Source organism: Artemia sp. Qi Xiang Cuo, chromosome 8 (assembly GCF_049724085.1).
Source record: "Artemia sp. Qi Xiang Cuo chromosome 8, ASM4972408v1, whole genome shotgun sequence".
NCBI classification, from domain to species: domain Eukaryota; kingdom Metazoa; phylum Arthropoda; class Branchiopoda; order Anostraca; family Artemiidae; genus Artemia; species Artemia sp. Qi Xiang Cuo.
Genome location: NC_142801.1, coordinates 35,017,809 through 35,041,289, shown reverse-complemented (window position 1 = coordinate 35,041,289; position 23,481 = coordinate 35,017,809). Strand labels below are relative to the sequence as shown.

Sequence of the window (23,481 nt, the reverse complement as noted above, 5' to 3'; positions counted from 1 at the left end):
TTTTGAAAAGGGTAATTACTTGTATTCCACAGATATTTTTAAAGTGGCAAAAATCCTAGACACTAAACCCAGAAATTATTTTTTGTGCGATATCAAAGATGAAGAGATTCTCGTCGGTTTCTATGACTATGAACTAAAAAAATTAAAAAGTACTAGTGAAAAATGTCAAATTGAACAGATAATGAAGACCCGTACTCTCATAGGTAAGAAAAAATTACTTGTTCGGTGCCTAGGATACAACTTCGATTTTGAATTTTGGATGAGTGTTGAAGATATTGACAAAGTCAAATGATTTAAACGTAACATTTATGTCCCCCGTTTCTGGTACTCTTTACATTGAATTGTATAGAAAGAGTGATTTTTTGGATAAAATTCTCCCCCGCCTTAAAATTTGACGGGGTTTTTGAGGTGGCTCATGTCGACTGTTTCTTGCAAAATAACTACAATGTCTTGAGAAAGGATCCTGTGTGTGATATAAAAACTACACCATTCGATTTGTCACTCTTTGTCGAGTATCAATGGGTTGAAGCACTTAAATCTAGTGAATATCCACATGTCAAATTGAAATATATTGAATAGGATAGTATGACAGACTTGGCTCGTACAATCAATAGAAAAATATCAAATCGTAGGAATGGTACATTCCGTTTTAATTATTCAAAGGAACACGATAGGATTTACAATAGCTCACCTATTGACACTTAAATAATTCATCCCAATGATAATCTGAGAGATGTTCTTGGCTTTAAACAGAATATGATCAATGGGAATAAAGCTGGTACTGTTAACGGAATGGGTCAAGTTATTTTGGCTGATTATCCGCCTGGTTTCACCTCGGACTCTTGCATATCTTTGTATACATACTTTGTGGAAACATCGAGAGTCGGTAATTCAAATTTCCCCCTCCTACGTGTTCTTGAACAAAAAACAACTCATGAACTTGTTCTTCACTATAATATAAAGCATCTTCAGTATGTTCCTGTAAACACTTCGTATTTGGAACTCTGTCAGTTAACACTAAGAAGTGAATTAGGTGATCCTCTAGCAATAACAAAAGGTTTAGCCGTGATTACATTCATTTTTGACCCATTGTCGGCGACACCACCAGCACCACCTAAAATGAAAAATAGAAGAATTCTATTTGTCTGTCCTGATTTCAATTGCTATGGTGGTGCTCTGAGTCCACGTCAAATAGGTCATGGATTGGACTACTACAAGGGGCGTACTACAATGTCTGGCTATGGTCTTGGTAGCTGGTTTGCTAGGTTATATCGTTCTGTACTACCTCTTACCAGAAAATATCTTGTACCTGCTGCATCGAATTTTGCTGCCTCAACACCACAGGACTGGGGTTCGAGTAAAAATGTCAATGACAGTGTTAAAGAAAATATTATATATTCAGCAAGAGCCGTTGGTGAGCAATTTAAATCTCACTAAAATGGGAAAGGATTAAAAAGGGTGCGTGCGCGCCATTCACTCATCAGTCTCTACCCAGGCGGGAAGCTAAGGACATTAACAAGGACTTTGAGGAATAAAACGACGAAGACCAATAAGAGGAAAAAGAAAAAGATTGTTAGATCAAAGAAGGATTTCTTCTCTTAAGATGACTTATCTCCCCCACAAGGAATCACATCCATCAATCAGTTCCTCTTTAAATCTGTTCAATGCTGAAAATGTTGGTATCAGTGTGAAGTATTGCTACTATGAATAATTTCATCCCCAGCAACCCCTCTCGGAAAATATACACTTTCAAATATTTTCCAATGAAGACTATTTAATTGATTTGTCATCAACATTTATTGATTTAAATGTTGCGGTGAAGAAAAAGTCTGATAATACAACCCCAACTACTGCCGATGGACTCTCCTACGAAAACTGTATTCTACACAACCTGTTCAAACGAATTAATGTATTTATTAATGGAACATTGGTAAGCACTTGCAATAATATATCCAACTATGCAGGCTACATTCAATTTATGTTGATGACATCTAAGGCTTACAGGAAGTTGAGAGGACAATCATTGGGTTATTAATAATGATCAGAAGTGGATACTGATGATGATTTAACTTGTGCAGTGATCCAGTAGTATCATTTGGTGGGAAAATTAAATCACGAGATATTCAATGTATCCCAATGGCTACCCCCCAATCTCAAGATTGACATAAAGTTGCAACTAGCTCTATCGAATTTCATTTTGAGAAAAACACTTCCCGCAGCACCCGATGCAAATGTCATCACATCGGCAATTCTTCATGTCCGAAAAAAACAGGTTAAGAGCTCTATTGCATTGGCAGTGGAAAAGCTAAGAGCCAATGGCAACAACATTAAACTTCTTGTCCCCCATACAATCACCAATCAACGTCACATTGCCACTGGGTCTCGTAGCTATACCGATTCATCATTTATCAATATTGTAATCCCATCAAAACTCGCTTTGGCTTTTGTGAAAAGTGGCAGTGCCGTTGGATCCTGGACTGAATCCCCCCATGATTTTACTTTTTTCGGTCTATCTAGCCTTGTGTGTAAAGTGAATGGAATTCCACTGTACACTCTATCATTTGATAAAAATTCCTACAGAACTCTGTAGGTGTTGACCATGCAATCCCTAGATCATGACTCCCAACTATTAGAAAATAGAATAACCGATGGAAAGTTTTCAACAAATCACGGTGTAATTGTTTTTGACTTGTCAGGGACCCAGGATATGAGCATAGTACGAACAGGGAATGTACGTTTAGAGTGTACATTTGCCGATGCTTTGACTGAGAGTATCACGCTAATATCATTGAGTCAATTTGAAACCTATTGGGAAATCACACCCGACGGCAGTATTCTACTAGACCTAGCACCATGAACACAAACCAAATAATTAACGTATTTAATATGGATCCATACATGTCCCAGTACAAGTCCTATTGCATACCATTGGACTTCATTGAAAAAGTTCCAAATGTTAACAATACCCTAATCATTGTTAATAGCAGTCCATTGACTTTGAAGATAGGTAATAGGTAACGCTTCTTTCAGATAGAGAATGACGTCGAATTTTTTTATCGTCTTGGCCTTTTGTATAAACTCTGAATCCCACACACCAACAAACTTATTGAGGGCCGCGTCAAAAGTATTATTCAAAATCAAAGGAGAGTACAGGATTTAACGACTAAGACATGCGGTTTTCATGCTCTACTTTTTTTCATGTTCAGATGTCGTGGCCTTACCTACAAGCAGTTTCTCGACATCTACGTTGACTTTCCTCGATTGAACTACTTTCTAGTGAAAAATATACTTACAAGTATGTTGAATTTTGATTTTATTTCCCTACGAATAAAATGATCTAAATATGTATGTAAAATTGTTTATTAATAAAAATTAATGTATGTACATGATAAAAACGACTTTTCTACTCTTTAGATTTCATCTTCTACTAGGTATAGATATTTGTCAAGAACAACTAATGCAGGTAGATCATCTGAATTCACAGTATACTGATCCTGATGTGCTGCAATGTCAGGGTCAAATTTTCTACACTAGAGTGCAGCTTCACTCTTGTCATATCTCTTTGTGTAGTCAATGATACTATTCTCATTCATTTTATAGAATTCGCATGTTTCAATTTGTTTATTTGAAGCAATGTCACAAACAGTGTGCTCAAGTGGCGAATCACATTTCGTCACAGCCAAATAAAAATAGTGGGTTTATAATCATAGTAGCCATTGTCTTCACAACGATGACGTAGAAACCAAATTCTTTTGTTGTTCCAACAGTTGAATCGCTGACCCGGCTCCTCATCCCAAAACAGTCTAAAGCCACGACGATACCAATCTCTTAGCAATAAACGAAAATCACGCCTAGGATTCTTTCCAATCATACCAGGATATGTATTCTCCCACTGATTACATTTATCATAGTGACAATTTGAGCATAGGTGCCCTTTAAGATGAGAGTAACACACCACTTCAAGACAGGAATTACAACCTTTAATTTGTACAGCATATCCTCAATGCAGTTTACACGGGTTGCATAATCTGCACTTTTCTTCATACTCATCAATCACTTCACAATTCTCACATGATGACCAGCTGCCCAGTGTGTACATGCATAGTGGAGATGTATGGAACATTTTTTCATGTGTTGACACTCTCACCGCCAAAATGAAACTGAGCTACCAACAACAAATTGAGTGGGATAGAGAGAGAGAGAGAGAGGAGTAAATCATCCTTGAACTCCATCTTTCTCATGAAAAAAAAACTAGTGTTTAAAAGCATATCCACAATATCATTTTACTGTGTCGTGATTAATATGTCAATAAATTGTGTAAATGGATTTGGACCACAACGTAAAAGCTTCATGCAATGGTCTAATGATGGAGAATCAGTTTTCATTATATCAACAAGCATTCCCTGAGAAAATATCTTCCTTTGAATAGACAACTATAGAAAATCATCATCTAGAATCAAACGTTTTTCCATAAACACAAGATTCCCCATGATTCACTCTTTCTCAAATCTATCCAGTTTTTAGAGTCCTAACACTCTCACAACCAACTTCAGACTAACCAAGATTCTTTTTTTTTCTACTCTAAAAAATATACGCTAACCTACTATAAAAAGAAAAATATCTTTGATTTAGAAACAGTTTTATTGAGCATAATTACAACAATCATAATCAGTGATTCAATTTGTTTTCGTCAATATATTTCACTAGTGCGTCTAATGCTGCCTGAAGTCTATTTATATGCACAATGTTCAGTTTTGCAGCAAAACATAATTGCTCCTCTATTTTAAATTTGCTCAATGATATCACGTATCTACCATACATATCGTCCCATTCAAGGCTTAGTCTACATCCTCATGTTATTTCCACAGCCGCGTTTGTTACCCTTGTATCATTTCTGCTACTACCTGCTCCACCTTCAAGCTCCAATAGTGTAAATGTTCTGCTAATTTTCTGAACTAATATTGTCTTAAATAAACTTTTCGCTCCAAATTCAATTCTCTTGCTAATATGAACTACAATGAAAATTACTCCCTTATTTGAATCCAATTACTAATCAAGTTATCGTACATGGAGTAGCCTCCGCTCTCTCTGATTGGCCCTAAAAAGTGAGTGTTGCCTCAGAAACCAGTCTGGTTGCATTATACAATCTCAACCATAGTTTCAAAACGTGTATGATCGCTTTGCTTGGAAAGGTACCAAGGTACATAATCTACTCAAATAGCTTGGGATTGAACATAATGTACTAGAATAGCACGGAAAGAAACATAATGTACTAGAATCCATACGACATTGTGAGGGGATACTCACTCTCTTTGAAAAGGTGTAGAGCATCAAGAAAACAGCATGGCGAGGAACATAAGGCAAGCAAATAGCACACTGGTTCCTATGGGATCGGTAGAAATGTCTTCCTATAGGACCGGTAGAATCCATACGACATTGTGAGGGGATACTCAATCTCTTTGAAAAGGTGTAGAGCATCAAGCAAATACCACTGTGATTCCTATAGGACCGGTAGAAATGGAACATAGGTACGAGGGGCCACTAACTCTCTTTGAAAAGGTGCAGAGCATCAAGAAAATAGCATGGCGAGGTACTAAGGAACGTGCTACAAGCAAATAGCATGGTGATCCCTATAGCTTCAAGCAAATTCATTATAAGCATTCTACTGGTGTAAGTTGGTCTTCCATCCATTCATAGCCTGTATTAAGACCGAGATCGGTCTCAAAATTTTTAAATCAAATGTAATGTTTGCCAGAGCTACACTCTCTGGATTCACGCCTCACAAAATAAGTTTAAATCCGGTCTTTCACTCGGTTTGGGGGTATAAATGTCTCCATGAACGATTCAATGTCATCGTAAAGATTGAAACACCTCTGCTGATGTTTCAGCCAGAACCTAAAAATAATTATATTAACGAATTATTTTCTTTTTTAAATGGTTTGGTTATATTAATCTGAAAGAGAATATTTTATTTTTGCCATTTTGAAAAACCTGTGAAAATATATTTTTTGAGGGGAGGGGATATGGAAGATTGGTTAGGGCCCAGAACCATTGAACAGGGGCCAGCAACACCCCTTTTAAATTCCCTTTTAAATGGTTTGGTGTTTATTAAGCTGACAGAGAATAGGTTGTTTCCGCCATGCTGAAAAAACTATAAAAATAACTATTTTGAGGGGAAGGGGGCCAAGGATCGTTGGTTAGGGCCCCAGAACCATTGAACAAGGAGCTTTAACACCCAGTTAAATTCCCTTTGAAATGGTTTATATATATATATATATATATATATATATATATATATATATATATATATATATATATATATATATATATATATATATATATATATACAAGTACCATCTCACTCCCTGCAATGCAGTCATATCAGTATCAAGCCAGTTTGTGGGATTCACACGATGAAGTCCTTATAGTCAATTAAGGACATGCGTCGACAGGAGCCGAATATATCATGGCTCTGCAAAATAGGGAGCCAATCGTTTCAAGAGAAACTTGTCCACTCAACTGGTTGAAGTCTCGCGCTATGGAGTCCCAAGTACCATCTCAATCCCTGCGATGCAGTCATATCAGAATCAAGCCAGTTTGTGGGGTTCACGCGATGAAGTCCTTATAGTCAATGGAGGATATGCTTTGATAGCAGCCGAGTATATCATAGCTCTGCAAACTTTCAATAGGGAGCAATAGTTTCGAGAGAAACTTGTCCACTTAAGTGGTGGAAGTCTCGTGCTATGGGGTCCCAAAAACGCCTGTACGAAGTTGCAAAGAAATTCATGTCTGTGCCTGCTACCAGTGTCCCTTCTTAAAGAGTGTTTTCCAAAGCTGGTCAGATAATTATGAACGGTCGAAACGACTCTCAGGGAAAAAAATTGACATGCTGCAGCTTTCGAATAGCCAGTAGTTTATTTTTCTCTTTTCCTGAGCCCGAATAATTCAAAATCTTGGTTTTTATTGTATTAATTTATGTAATCGAAGTTTATTTTTATTGATCGATTTTATATTATTTGAATTTCGAAAAAAAGCTATACAACATAGTAGTTGGACCATGATTACTTCTGCGACATTCCCTCCCTTTTTCCATAGGATTTCTACGGCATGCCCTCTGACGTCTGAACACCCCTATCCATTTTCCTGGGACAGCCCTTTGACGTCATGACACACCCTCACTGGTTTCTGTGACAGCCTTGGGAAGATTCCCCCCCTGGCAAAATTCCCATGACAGCCCTATCCCTTTTCCTTTGACAGCCCTCTGATGTTACGACAACCATATAGAAAATAACATTGAATTCCTACCGGAAACCTCTGACGTCACGGCAACCATGGGGAAAATAACATTGGATTTCTACCGGAGCCCTCTGACTTCAGGTGATACACCCCTTTATTTTTCTTTGACAACCCTGGCAAGATTCCAAGCGCATTCCCTATTTCTAGGTGAAATTCCCAGGTGCTTCAATTACCTGTAGTGTGGTCGGGGTAATACACAAGTTTATTTAACAGGGGGAGCTCTTAACCCCACGCACCTGCACAACGCAGTCACCAGTTCTATTAAAGGGAGCACACTTGGCATGACACATGACACACCCCTCTGGACTCCAATGACGTCATACGACTTACCCCGTTTCTAACGAGCAGATATGTAGATTCTGTTTTCGGCGTTTCATTTTTTCGCTCGAAACACCTTTCATATTTTTTTCTTTTTCTATAGTTCTTGACCCCGCCAGGACTCGGAATGTCATTCCCGTCCAATGGTACAAAGCCCCAAGCAAGTCTTCCATGAAACCATTTCCAGTATTTTGTATCCGGAACCATATTGTAAAATTAACCTATTGCATGACAGCTAAGATTCCCCATTTTTGGCACTCGTTAGAATGATGAGTTACTATCCTGCATTTGCTCTCAAGATATTAATAACGATAAATAGAAAATGTATCGTTTCTTTACGTGGGGTATTAGATTTCACACTTTAGCGACAATACGCCTCCCCTCACCCCCTGTAGCACGTAACACCGGACGAATAAGGTTGATATTAGATGCAATTTAAGACATTTTAAGAACTGCTAAGGAAAATATCCATTTCTTTGAGTACCTGTTAGATTTTCACTTCTTCCATGGGAAGAATTTCTTAATATCTCCATCTTAAATTTTAAACTGTAGTTCATCCCCAAAATGACATTAAATGACTCCCCCCCCCCACCCTGACAAAACATTATCTCCACCAAGAAATTTTTCAGGCATTTCCTATTAAAAATTATGTCTTTAAATCCCGTGATTCAAGTTTTTTGCAGCCCCACACACACGTTGTAAAGTTAACAAAGTTGTAAAATTAACAATGTGATACATAAAGAATTGATATAGTTCATTATAAATGGGGACTATGTAAGTTTCATTGAATATAGCTGAAACTTAGTAAAGAACAAACCACGGCACATTGTAAGTTTAAGCTAAGAAAGCATCGTCTCTTGCTATTCCAACTAAGAAAAGCCAAAGGGTTTATCCTGTTTTTACATTAAAAGACGAATTTGGAATAACAAACCATTGGATACATTGGAAGTAGTTAGCTACTTGATTGTTTGAGTTTCGTCTCTTACTATTCCAAAGAAGAAAAAGCCGTAGGGTTTTTCCTGTTTTTAATCAAGTTATTATTAATTGTTAATGGTTCAGGTTAAGTTTAATGGCTCCTTTTAAAGGAAATTACAAAATATAGTGCATTGTGTAATTAAAAGTAAAAAAGCGTGATCATCGGATATTGCTGAAACCTAGTAAAGGACGATTCTCGGCACATAGTAACTAAAAGTGAAGATAATACAAGCATCTTTTGAAGTACGGGTTGCAGCGGTAGCTTGTAACCTAGTAAGAGACAATCACGTCCCATAGCAAAAAACAAATCCGGGTTTCAGCCACTGTTTTTTATTTTCAAGAGAATATTTAAATGACATCATATGATTTCATGAAGTATTTTTTGTTAGAAGACGTCATTTGCAATACACGACGTCATAATATGATATCATGAAGTGTATTACGTGCATAACGTCATTGTAATTTTTATACATGGCTTCATTTTCAAAACCCAAATTAGCGCTCTTATTGGTTTTTCTCAGACTTTTGACCTATCTAGATCGTTTTTTATACGAGAATATCCCAAGATACCAGTTTTCCCGAAAAAATATGGAGCCGTTTTCGAGAAATGAAATATACAATTATTACTCACATATAGATAGTATATATGTATTACAGGAAAAGGGGTTAATCACCTATTTTGGAAGAGTTCGACGATGCGTTGCTGTGAATTAGAGCGACAACATATTGTCAAGAAATTCAACAAAAGTTGTTAAAGATAATGAATTGTGCAATGTTTCCAGGGGACAAACGGGAGGGACGCCTTCCATGATAGAATTTAACTTGACAGAAGCGGGAAATTCTTGATCATAAGATAAGCCCTTAATGACAGCAGTACTGAACAAATTTCCGTGATAACGAAGTATTTCATCATCACTAGGTAAAGATTCCATTGACCAATACCCTAGGGATAAGGTCTTTTCGCTAGAATGACAAGCATTATTTTCGGTGCTATGGTTACCTAGTATAGTACTTTGGATTTTTCTATTACTATTACTTGATTCTTGTTTTTTGGTATCTGTGCTTGGACGTTTATGTCCGGGATCTGACGTTATATTTTTTTCACATCCCCAATTTATTCCGGGGCTAAAAAGTAACTCTATGTGAAATCTGTCATCAGACGCCCGATCTTTTGTCGTGTCCTCGTAAGCCATGATAACAATTTGTGAAAAATAGCATAACTCAGGAATCTTTGAAACATATTCCATTGCTCTTCGCCATTGCTCATCTGTGTCACAGTTTTTCAGTCCTCCCTGACTAAGAATTGTGAATAGTGAATGTATATGACTTTCATTTGTGAAATATAAACGAGTTCGAATGTTGATTTCATTAATAGAATCTGAGCAGCCGAGGTTCAGCCCGCTTTCGTTGTTTTTGTTAGGAGCTTTAACACTACTAAATAAGTCATCCCGGATTTTTCTTAAAAGATTCGAACAAGTTCCTTGACTAATTTTTAGTTTCTCTTCTTTGGTAATTCCAAATTCTTGTGGAATAACCACATTAGCCATATGTTTTGAGTACATATACAGTTCTCGAAGCACATTTAGATTTAATGCGTTGTAATTGTGCTGGATATCATACTTCGCACAATCATAAATGTCAGGAATATTAGAAATATTGAAATTTTCTTTCGAACTGAAATCTTTTTCCAACTTACCCCAGCGAAGGGCCATTAGCTCCCATGTTTCTTCAAAATACAACAATTTATCTTTCAAGGAAGGATTTTCTCGTTTTTCTTGGATATCGTCATTCAGTTGTTGAATAAGTTTTAAAATATGCTCACAACACTTGAAAGGATTTATAATAAAGTTCAAAGCAGATTCTATAGCAGGATTGCTGCAAGGATTGATCTTCTGGTGGTCTTTTCTGCTAAGTTCCCGATCCACTTGCAGCAGTTCATGAAGCTGAATTTTAACATCCTTTTTTAATTTGCTTGTTTCATGATCATTATTAATCAAATTATGGGTATTCGCACTCTTGACCATTTGTGCGAGAATGGGAGTGAGCTTTCCTTCAAGATCAAGTAAGCCTTTGGTAAAAGCAGCTGCTGTTTTTTGAACGCGGCCTTCATCTGTGGCATATATTTTTAAGTCTTGTCTAAGCGACGAGTGTAAACGAAGAAGTCCCCGTCCTTGAATACGAGTAGTACCGTCTTGTCCTCCTGGATATAGATTATGAAATTTCTTACCTAATTTCTCAGCTTGCTGTCTACCTTCGGGTGTCAATTCTCCACCCCATTTCAAAACCAAAATCAATGATGGAGCTTTGGTGATTTGTTTATCATCTTTTGTGCTTGTAGGCTTTTGTTCAGGCTGGTATTTTAGCAGCACTTTTCTATTGAATTCCGAAAATGTGCCAGACATTTCGAGAACTGCTCTTATTTGTTTCAGTTTCCTTTGAAGTATTTCGTTTTCTGAATTTTCATTCAATTTACCTTCAATTTCAGACAGAACTATCTTAGTAATAGTAAGTATTTCACAAAGCTCTGTTGCATTTTTTAATTTAATTTGTCCGTTTTTATAACCATCATATTTCTCAAACAATCTAAAGAAACGAGGATGTTGAACTTCTAATTTAATTTTTTGCTTTGAAGTTCTATCTCCATGTCTCATTACTGCAATAACACACCTTAATTCCATCATTTTGCCCGCTGTTGTCAGTACGACTGGTGGGTCTTCGAGTTGAAATGGTATTTCCCATGGAATATGAAGAGACGGGGCTAACTTTCTCAAAACCATATTACCTATGATGTTTGCACAATCGTCATAATACTTTTGAGAGGATTTAACAAAGCTAAAACCATTTACATCACATACATAGGACTTGTCGTTAGTTCTTAAAAGATCAAAACCGCATATTTTTTGCTTGAAAACTTGGCAGACTTTTCTGGCAATTAATTTCTCATATTTCGTGAGCATGACTGGATATCGTATTTCTTTCCCATTTTCATCACGTTCGACTTTACCATCGAGTGCTGGTGCCTTTCTTACTTCGGCGTGGGCATACTTTGGGCCAACAGTATATACTTTAACATCGATGCCGTCTGTAGGCATGAAATCCTCATAAATGAAAGATCCAGTTTGACGCACCCGAGACTCTGAGGAATAAATACTGCTTTTTCTTTTACTTTTTCGGAATAGTTTTTGACAACCTCCTCCAGCAGAGGCTGGATAGTAAATGCATATGTTGTGATCTTCTGCAGACATAGGCTTCTCAACAAATGGTTTTTCAAATACAACGCCATTAATTTCAATACTGTCATCAAACTCAGTAAGTTGGTCATGCTCTTCTGAATTTAAAGATTCTCTATTACAGATGGCATACCTAGGTAGGGGTATACCTTTTTTTTTCAGCCAACTATAAATTTTACTACGATTTTGCATATCAAACTGCATTTCAAGGTCATTAATAACATACGGTTTTCGGAGTTTCACGTATTCCACCGCTTTTACTAAGGGAAAGCCATTTGAATAAAATGATATGAGACAATTACACAACGGCCATTCTTCAACAGGTTTGTTTAAAATATCCCCTTCTGAGAAAATTATCGGCGTTATATACTCAAAATATGTCAATCGACGCAAAATTTCAGTCATGGGCTTCGAATTGCTTTTTTTACTCATGGCACATACGCCCAATATGATTTCTCTAACCTTGCCATTGTCATCATTTTTCGAACTACAGTCAGTAAAATACATTTAACAGATATTCTGCTCGTGGTTACAAGACGAATTCAAGTCACGCGTCGAGTATCAAGAATCTAACAAAAACCAAAACTAATTTAAAATTTTTCAGGTATTTTTCCAGCTTGAAATAAAAAATAAAAATTCTTACTCGGACACCATAAATATTTTTGCAGTTTACATAATGAACTGAAAACTAAAAAAATAAAACATTGAATTTCTTTTCTACGGAAATATAGCACAAAAGATACGCACTTTAGAAGTTGAGCCCAAATTTGGTTCCGGGAGACAATTATAAATTTTAAGTGAGAGATGAATGAAACTTTCGTCGATTAAATCGAACAAAAACAAACTAATTTTAAAATTTTCAGGTATTTTACTAGTTTGAATTAAAAGATTAATAATATTGCTAAGACACCATAAATATTTTTGCAGTTTAAATAATAACCTTAGCGATTCTGAACTGAAAACTAAAATAAAATAAACAATGAATTTCTTTTCTACAGAAATATAGCACAAGAGATACACACTTTAGAAGTTGAACCAAAAAAAGTTTGGTTCCAGGAGACAATTAAAACTTTGAAGTAAGAGATGAAATAACACTTTCGTTGATTAAGTCGAACAAAAAAACAAAACTAGTTTTAAAATTTTCAGGTATTTGTTTAGTTTGAATTAAAAAACTAATATTATTGTTCAGGCACCATAAATATTTTTGCAGTTTACATAATAACCTTAGTGATTCTGAACTGAAAACTAAAATAAAACAAAAAAGGAATTTCTTTTCTACGGAGATATAACACAAGAGATACACACTTTAGTGGCTGAGCTAAAAAAAATTTTGGTTCCAGGAGACATTTATAACTTTGAAGTGAGAGATGAAAAAAAACTTTTGTCGATTAAATCGAACAAAAAACGAAACTAACTAAAAAAAAATTCAGGTATTTCTCTAGTTCGAATTAAAAAATTAACATTATTGCTCAGACACCATAAATATTTTTGCAGTTTTCAAAAAAACATTAGTAATTCTGTACTGATGTAACTATAGCTAACATTATAATATATGGTTACAATCTAAGGTTACAACGACATTCATCAATTTTGTACATGAAAATACTGTTTTTCGTAAAAAATTGATTCTATTTTAAAAACTATTTTTGTCAATTATAAAAGGTTTTTAAATATATCAATTTCCTTTTAAGTTAGCCATTAAACAACTCTCTATGATGTTCCAGTGCCCTGCTAAAAGCGGAGAAAAAAAAGGAAAAAAAATTCCCTCGATGCAGAATATCCTGGTTGCAGCCATTTTTCTTGATTTTCAAGCAAATATGTTTCCCTTGTTATTCAAGTCAAGGAACTGTAAGTTTTCTATATAGGGGTTTCGGACAAGGCGGTTCTAATAGTGTACTTTTTGTTTTGATATGACGCTATTCTTACGAGTTGTGGGTTATTATATTTCTTGGCATTGGATGTGGTCGTCTCTTACTAGGTTGCTAGCTACCGCTGCAATCCGGATTAACGAATATGATTAAAATAATCATCTTTATAAGGATGCCTTCATCTGGGTTGCAGCGGTAGCTAGCAACCTAGTACGAGACGATCACGCCCAATAGTAAAAAATTAAATAGTCTATAACTTCTAAAACTAGTATCAGATCAAAAAACAAAGTAAACTATCAGAAGCACATTGTCCAGTATCCCCATAGAAGAAACTTACCGTCCCTTGGCTTGAAAAGCAAGGAAAATATATTGGCTTGAAAATCAAGAAAAGTGGCTGAAAACACGATACTCCACATCGACTGCAGGTTTGTTTTTCCAGTTCTTTTTCACGCAGCTAGTTGGGCGCTGGAAAATCATAGAAAGCTTTATAATGGCTAATTTTAAAGGAAATTAATGTATTTAAAAACCTTTCATAATCAACAAAAATCATTTCAGAAACAAAATAATTTTTTTACGAAAAAATAATTTTATTTTATTTTAGTTCTTAGTTCAGGATCGCTATAGTTATTATGTAAATTATATTATTAGCCGATGTCTTAGAGACAAAGCTTATGCATCTACATCAATTTCCTTACGGCACATGGGATTGAACCTGCCATCAGAAGGTACTGTTTTATCCACTACGTCATCGCAACGTATTATTAACAATAATTCTTGTATAACTTTGTTAATTTACTTTAATGAGTAATAATTTAAAGGCTAATGTATATCAAACAGTCCGTGGTAACGAACTGTATAGTAAGAGCGACTCGTCTCAATAGTAACCGAAAGTCTAAAAATGGACCCCAATAGATACCAATAGTTTAGATACATCAAAAGACTTGTATTTTTATGCTAATTTGAAATATATAAGTTTCATCAAGTTTAATCAAACCCATAAAAGTTACGAGCCTGAGAAAATTTGCCTAATTTTTGAAAAAAGAGGAAAACCCTAAAAGTCATAGAATCTTAATTAAAATCACACCGCCAGATTCAGTGTATCAGAAAATCTTACTGTAGAGGTTTCAAAAATGTGGCATTTGGTATTCTTGCCTGAAGAAAGATCGCGGATGCGTGTTTATTTGTTTGTTTTTTGTTCTTTTTCCCAGGTTTGATCGTATCAACCCCTCGGTCCTAGAAGTTCGCAAGGGGGCTTCATTCGAACCGAAATTAAAAGTTCTAGTGCCTTTTTAATTAAAAACAAAAACTTCCAAAATAGAACCACTTTATACAAAAGAACTGCATTTTTGATGTCGTTTCATATTGCATCTTTTTAAAGATATTTGATTTTTGAAGCAAGTCCGATTTCCAACACCGATTGTCTACTAATAACCATATATGACACAATAAGTGACGTGACGTAATATCTAACACCGATTTTGTACTAATAACCATATATGACGTGGCGTAAAAATTTAAAAAATCAGTTTTTATTTTATTTTAGTTTTCGTAAATAAAGGACCTATACAATTTATTATAAATGGGGCCTATGCTAGTTTCATCATATATAGCTGAAAACCTAGTAAAGAACAAACCACGGCACAAAATAACTAAAAGTTAAGATAGTAAAATCATCTTTTGAATGGAGGTTAGTTGCCTGACTTTTTGAGGTTCGTCTCTTGCTTTACCAAATAAGAAAAAGCCAATGGCTTTTTCCTGTTTGGAAACTATATTGGTATAGAAAACTTATAAACAAAACTATACTGGTATAGGAAACTTATGAAGTAAACTATACTGGTATAGAAAACTTATATAGGAAATTTTGTAGTAAAGAACGAAATCAAGCCCAAAGAAACTGAATCCTTTGGTTCATTCATATTATCTTCATTATTTTAATTAGGACGTAAATAAAACGAGATTCTTTTGAAATTTTATGTTTAAAATATATTGCTTTAAATTTAACCTATTAAAAGTTCTCACCGACGGTTATAGTAAGGACCTCTTTCTTACCACAGACCTCTGTTTCTTTTCCACGTTCTATCAGGTACAATGAAATAGACTTTGGTCTATCTCACAGTACCTGATACAACGGGGAAAAAAGAGGTCTGTGGTATATACGACGTCATACGTGGTGAGATTTGATTACAAATATACAATTTTAACGTCATTATTCGAGCATGTACACGAAAATAAGTTTTTTGTCAAAATACATATATAGAAGCCTGCCACGTGCCGAAATCCGGGGCCCGGAGGTGAAGCCGCTGGGCTCCCGGTACTGGTAGTATAAGTAAGCTACAAGTTATAAAAAGTCTCCACCGATATTTGAACTCAGATCATAAGATTCAAAGTCCTAAGTGCTAACCATTACACCAAGAAATGTTCATTTTTGTCATTTAATGCACCGCAAAGTGATTCTGTCACTCTCGGAAATCATGTTGTCTATATAGTATCGGAGCTGAGATATCTTGGTATTATGATTGCAGAAAGAATCATTAAAACTAGACAAGCCATTGTCAAGCAAACAACTAAAGCCATTAAATGTGCTTATGCGTCTGTAGTACCGAATCGTGGACGCTACTCAAGGAAATCTCTTGCCTCGATTTATTGTTCAGTGTGCTTACCACACATAATCTACCTCGCCGGTGCATCCCACATGCTGTCAGTAAGAGACACTGAAAACGTCAAAAAGTGCTACTGTAAATTTGTAAAATTTTTATTATACATACCCAAGCGTTATAGGAATTCCCGCCTTGAAAAATATGGTCTTAGAGAGCCAACCAAACAATGGTCTAGCATTCGAAATAATTCAGTGCTAAAAGTTAAATTAGATAGACGACTTTTCTCACCTGTATTTATTTGAGTGTCGTGAATTACATAGAGTCTTGTATCTTTATCTTTTTGAACCTGGTTTCCTTTTCTTTTCTTTTTGTAGTGCTCAGCTATAGGCTAATCTATTTTTGTAGATAGTGGGTGAATAGTTATTATTATTACTATTATTATTATAACAAAAAATTTTAACAGTAAGTGGAATTTTAATTACCTTTCCTTGAGGCACGTGGGATTGAACTTGCCACCCTTTGATCAGGATGCAAAGCTTTATGCACTGCGTGATCGCAAGGTATTATGAACAATAATTATGTTATAACTTGATTAATATACTTTAATCAGTAACATTTTAATGGTTTTTGTACATAGATTAACTAGGATGAAAGTGAATACGTAATACGATGCCCTTTTTTTTATCTTCTTTCGTAATTTACTAATTTCTTCTGGAGGAAATTATATTTTGAGGCCTAAAAGGGAAAATAGTTTATAGCAACCAAAAGCTTAAATATATATTCCTAAAAAACCTATTTAGCGAGAAAAAATAGCCATTTATAATCGATTATCCAATAGTAATTATTATTTAAGTACTCACAATATTGCAGTGCTATTATGGAAACAAATTTGCAGACATTTTAAAGAACCAGAATCCCCTCAATAATGACGATAGTTTGACTGTGATTTCAAGCTAAGGGACAGTTCCTTTCCTATATAGGGGTATTGGACAAGGCGGTTCTTACAGTACTATAGTAAAGAACAAAATCTAAATTATATTGGAAAATCAATCAGTTCGTGGTAACGAACTGTATTTTAAGAGCAATTCGTCTCAATAGTAACCGAAACTCTAAAAAACGGAATTTTAATATCAATAGATACATAAAAAAAATCGGATTTTTATGCTGATTTTTAATATTTAAGTTTTATCAAATTTAGTCTTATTCATCAATAGTTACGAGCCTGAGAAAATCTGCCCTATTTTTGAAAAAAGGATAAAACATCCCCTAAAAGTCATAGAATCTTGATGAAAATCACGCCATCAGTTTCAGCCTATCAGAGAACCTGACTGTAGAGGTTTGAAGCTCCTATCTGCAAAAATGTGGAATTTGGTGTTTTTGGCGAAAAGAAAGATCATGGATGCGTGTTTATTTGTTTGTTTTAGCTTTTCCCTATGGGTGATCATATCAACCCAGTTGTTCTAGAATGTCGCGAGAGGGCTCATTCAAACGGAAATTAAAAGCTCTAGCGCCTTAATAATAAAACAAACAAAATAAAAAGAGAATCACTTTTTACAAAAAAAAAATGCATTTTGGATGTCTTTTCATACTACAGTATTTTCAAAGATATTTGATTTTTGAACAATCAAAAAGTTCGTGGTAACGAACTATATAGCAAGAGCGACTCGTCTCAAAAGTAATCGGAACTTTAAAAAACGGAAATTTGATAGCAATAGATACATCAAAGAATCGGATTTTTATGCTGATCAAACAGTTTGTGGTAACGAACTATATAGTAAGAGAGACTCGTCTCAATAGTAACCGAAACTCTAAAAAAAGGATTTTAATATCAATAGATACATCAAAAGAATTGAGTTTTTATGCTTATTTTAAATGTTTAAGTTTCATCAAGTTTAGTCTTAGTCATCAAAGGTTACGAGCCTGGGAAAATCTGCCCTATTTTCGAAAAAAGGGGTAAACACCCCCGAAAATTCATAGAATATTAATGAAAATCACACCATCAGTTTCAGAGTATCAGAGAACCTTGCTCTAGTGGTTTCAAGCTCCTATCTGCTAAAATGTGGAATTTGTTTTTTTTTTTTTCAGAAGAATGATCACGGATGCGTGTTCATTTGTTTTTTTTTGTTTTTTTTTGTTTTTTTTTCCCAGAGGTGACCGTATCGACCAATTGGTCCTAGAATGTCACTAGAGGGCTCATTTAAACGGAAATTAAACATTTCTAGTGCCTTTTTTAGTCAAAAAAAAAATATAATCGCTTTTTACAAAAAACTGCATTTTTGGTGTCTTCATACTGCAGTCTTTTCAATGATATTTTGATTTTTGAAACAATCAAACAGTTCGTGGTAACTAACTGTATAGTAAGAGCGACTGGTCTCAATAGTAACCGGAACTTTAAAAAACGGAATTTTGATACCAATAGATACATAAGAAAATCAGATTTTTATGCTGATTACAGAAAGGACCGAAGTCCATCTCATAGTAACTGATGCGAGAGGGAAAAGAAAAAGAGGTTTGTGGTCTTTATGACGTCATACGAGGTTACATTTCATTTTAAGTAAATCCGTAAAGCTAAAGCAAAAAGCCTGAAAAATGTCTCAGGCAATGTTTCAAAAAGTTCGTGGTAATCCGGGTTGCAGCGGTAAATAGCAATCTAGTAAGAGACGATCACGTCCAATGTTAAGAAATATAAAAACCCCTAACTCCTAAAAAAAGAGTCAGATCAAAACAAAAAGTACACCATTAGAACCGCCTTGTTTGAAACCCCTATAAAGGAAACTTACCGCCCTTTGGCTTGAATAACAAAGAAAATATATTGGCTTGAAAATCAAGAAAATTGACTTCAACCACGTTATTCTCCACAAACGGGATATTTTTTTCTTTTTTTTCTTCTTTTCCACAGATAGCTTGGCACTGGAACATCGTAGAGAGTTGTTCAATTGCTCATTTTAAAGGAAATCTCTAGATCTAGTGCTATTTGTACTTAATTTTTTTTTAAATTAATTTTATAATAAAGAACGACCTCTTGCCTATACTAAATTTTATAGGCCACTTAACTATAGTATAGGCTAGTAAAGTTATAGTTAAGGTCAATATCTTAAAATTTTCCATTAAAAGACGATCATCCGGGTTGCAGCGGTAGCTAGCAACCTAGTAAGAGACGATCACGTCCAATGTTAAGAAATATAAAAACCCCTAACTCCTAAAAAAAGAGTCAGATCAAAAAAAAAGTACACCATTAGAACCGCCTTGTCCGAAACCCCTATAAAGGAATCTTACCACCCTTTGGCTTGAATAACAAAGAAAATATATTGGCTTGAAAATCAAGAAAATTGACTTCAACCACGTTATTCTCCACAAACGGGATATTTTTTTTCTTTCTTTCTTCTTTTCCACCGATAGCTTGCACTGGAACATCGTAGAGAGTTGTTTAATGGCTCATTTTAAAGAAAATATTTAGATCTAGTGCCATTCGTACTTGATTTTATTTAAATTAATCATTTTTTACTAAAAACTTAATTTATTATATACAATATTGATCAATGACGTCATAGTCGTTGGATTTAGATAGTATTAAATAAGGGCTCGATCATCGAATTTAAGCTGAAACTAAGTAAAGGACAATTATGCCTCCATATATTCACAGTGATGTATAAGATTTCCCATTACATCTGTAAACTGTTCCACAGTTGCCGGTCCATACCTTGGAAGCTTTTCACTAAACATGCAACATTTCTTTTGGATATTACTATGAAGTTTTGCGAAAGCATCTCTAGCTGACTTTTCAACTAAATCTATTCTTTCAGAGATAATTTTAATCTTTAATTTTGAATATTTTTCGTAATCTCGGTAAAACATTCGTAAAATTTTTCTCAATTTACAAAGATCAGCCTGTGCGTTCTTTGCAGCTTGTGTAAACTGCAAAAATATCCATGGTATCCGAGCAATAGTTTGAATATTTCAATACAAGCTAGAAAAATACCTTAAAATGTTAAAATTAGTTTTATTTTTGGTTAGGTTCCAACTACCCGATGTGGGATTGACTATGTTTTTTCAGACCAAAAAATTCCATTTTTATATATTTTATTGTTCAGTTCAGAATCGCTAAGGTTATTATGTAAACTACAAAAGTATTTATGATATCTGAGCAATAATTTTAATCTTTTCATTCAAACTAACAAAATACCTGAAAATTTAAAAATTAGTTTTATTTTTTGTTAGGTTATGGATACTCGATACGAGTTATAAGAATTATAATAAAGAACGAATATAAAGTTATTATAATCACATTGATAAGGTTACTGTTTACAACTTGTTGAACATATACAAAGGGATTACTTTTTTTTATATCAATATATGACGTAATAGGTTAATAGAATATCTATACAGGTTTATCTTTCGACAAGAATAACCAAATATGACGTAATGAGTGACTTGATGTAAAAAATGAAAAAAAAATTATTTTATTTTTCAAACAGTTTGTGGTAACGAACTGTATAGTAAGAGTAATCCGGGTTGCAGCGGTAGCTAGCAACCTAGTAAGAGACGATCACATCCCATAGTAAAAACTAAAGTAACCCATAACTTCTGAAAAAAGATTCAAATAAAAAGAAGAAGTACACTATTAGAACCGCCTTGTTCAAAACTTCTATATAGCCAACTTACCGTCCTTTGGTAAAAATAACAAAGAAAATATATTGGTTTGAAAATAAAGAAAATTGACTTTAACCACGATATTCTCCACAAACAGCATATTTTTTCTTTCCGCTTTTTCTTCCTCCTCAGCTAGCTGGGTACTGGAAAATCATAGAGAGTGCTATAATAGCTCATTTTAAAGGAAATTGCTACATCTAGTCACTTTTTTAATTAAAAATAAAATGCTTTTTAAAGTAGAATCAATTTCGTCCAAAAACTGTATTTTTGATGTATTTTCCTACTGCAGTCTTATCAAAGACATTTGAATTTTTTACATAAAGGATTTACGTGGTTCATTATAAATTATATCCGGGTTTCAGTGGTAGCTAGCAACCTAGTAAGAGAGGATCACGTCCAATATTAAGAAATATTAGTAATTCAACAGATAGCATGGCACTGGAACATCGTAGAGAGTTGTTCAATGGCTCATTTTAAAAGAAATTAATGGGGTTATCCGGGTTACAGCGGTAGCTATCAACCTAGTAAGAGACGATCACGTCCAATGTTAAGAAATATAAAAACCCATAACTCCTAAAAAAAAGTACAAAAACAAAAAGGAAATTAATTGAGTTAAAAATCTTTGGTAACTAAAATCCGAAATGCAGCGGTAGCTAGCAACCTAGTAAGAGACGACCACGTCCAATGTTAAGAAATATAAAAAAAAGCGGAAAGAAATGTTTTTTTGAATATAAATATGCCGGAAAAGCATATTTTTTTCTTTTTTTTTCTTTTCCAGAGATAGCTTGGCACTGGAACATCGCAGAGAGTTGTTCAATGGCTCATGTTAAAGGAAATTAATTGGGTTAAAAATCTTTGGTAACTAAAATCCAGGTTGCAGTGGTAGCTAGCAACCTAGTAAGAGACGATCACGTCCAATGTTAAGAAATATAAAAACCCATAACTCCTAAAAAAAAGTCAGATCAAAACAAAAAGTACACCATTAGAACCGCCTTGCTAGAAACCCCTGTATGGTAAACTTTCTGTTATTTGGCTTCAACAGCAAGGGAAATATTATTGGCTTGAAAGTCAAGAAAATTGGTGGTACTACAACATTTTGCCTAAACGGCATATTTTTTTCTTTTTTTTCTTTTCCACAGATAGCTTGGCACTGGAACATCGTAGAGAGTTGTTCAATGGCTCATTTTAAAGGAAATTAATTGGATTAAAAATCTTTGGCAACTAAAATCCGGGTTGCAGTGGTAGCTAGCAACCTAGTAAGAGACGATCACGTCCAATGTTAAGAAATATACAAACCCATAGCTCCTAAAAAAGGAGTCAGATCAAAACAAAAAGTACACCATTAGAACCACCTTGTCCGAAACCCCTATGTAGGAAACTTTCTGTCATTTGGCTTGAACAGCAAGGGAAATATATTGGCTTGAAAATCAAGAAAAATGACTTTATCCACGTTATTCTCCACAAACGGAATATTTTTTTTCTTTCTTTTTCTTTTCCACAGATAGCTTGGCACTGGAACATCGTAGAGACTTGTTCAATGGCTCATTTTAAAGAAAATTAATTGGTTTAAAAATATTTTGTAACTAAATTACATTATTTCTAAGAGAGAATAAATTTTTCCACTAAAAACTGCATTTTTGATGTCTTTTCATACTGCAGTCTTTTCAAAGATATTTGATTTTTGTACATAAAATCATAATCATATACCAGCAGTAAGATTTGAACCCACGCCTCCAAAGAGATTACATTAAAAGACAATTATTGGATATTACATTAAGTATCGATGTCATTCATTATAAATTATATTTTATAATAAAGAACGACCTCTTGCCTATACTAAATTTTATACGCCATTTAATTATAGTATAGGCTTCAATTGCTCAATTTAAGTTGTTCAATGGCTCATTTTAAAGAAAATTAATGGGGTTAAAAAAAATTTTATAATAAAGAACATCCTCTTGCCTATACTAAATTTTATACGCCACTTAATTATAGTATAGGTTAGTAATTCAACAGATAGCATGGTACTGGAACATGGTAGAGAGTTGTTCAATGGCTCATTTTAAAGGAAATTAATGGGGTTAAAAAAAATTTGTAATTAAAACAAATTATTTTTATTACATTAAGAAATTTTAATTATGTTCCTTAAGAAATCATCATAAGTATAAATTTCCCATACTGAAATTGAACTCAAGCCTACTGGGTGAGAGCTATTCCAACCTCTAAACCATATAGGATATATTAAAATATCCGATAATGAAGTTTATGTTCAAGAACAAATTATAAACCTAGTTAGCTGCCTGATTATTTGAGGATCGTCTCTTACTATTCCAAAGAAGAAAAAGCCGTAGGCTTTTTCCTGTTTGTAATTTATTTTATAATAAAGAATGAACTGCAGGCTTTACTAACTGAATAGTTAAATTTAAAGTAAAGTATGATCTCTCGCACATAGTTCGGGTTGAAGCGGTAGCTAGCAACATAGTAAGAGACGATCACGTCCAATGCCAATAAATATAAAAACCCATAACTCCTAAAATAAGAGTCAGA

General features: G+C 34.4%; 1 protein-coding gene and 1 pseudogene across 1 annotated transcript in view; one reads left to right on the top strand and one right to left on the bottom strand.

The window, feature by feature from the left end:
• Positions 1–23,481, top strand: part of LOC148949353 (beta-galactosidase-like) — a 226,419-nt gene that overhangs the window by 106,321 nt on the left and 96,617 nt on the right. The gene's annotated exons all lie outside the window — the stretch shown is intronic.
• On the bottom strand, positions 9,300–12,326 carry LOC148949356 (inositol hexakisphosphate and diphosphoinositol-pentakisphosphate kinase pseudogene; annotated as a pseudogene).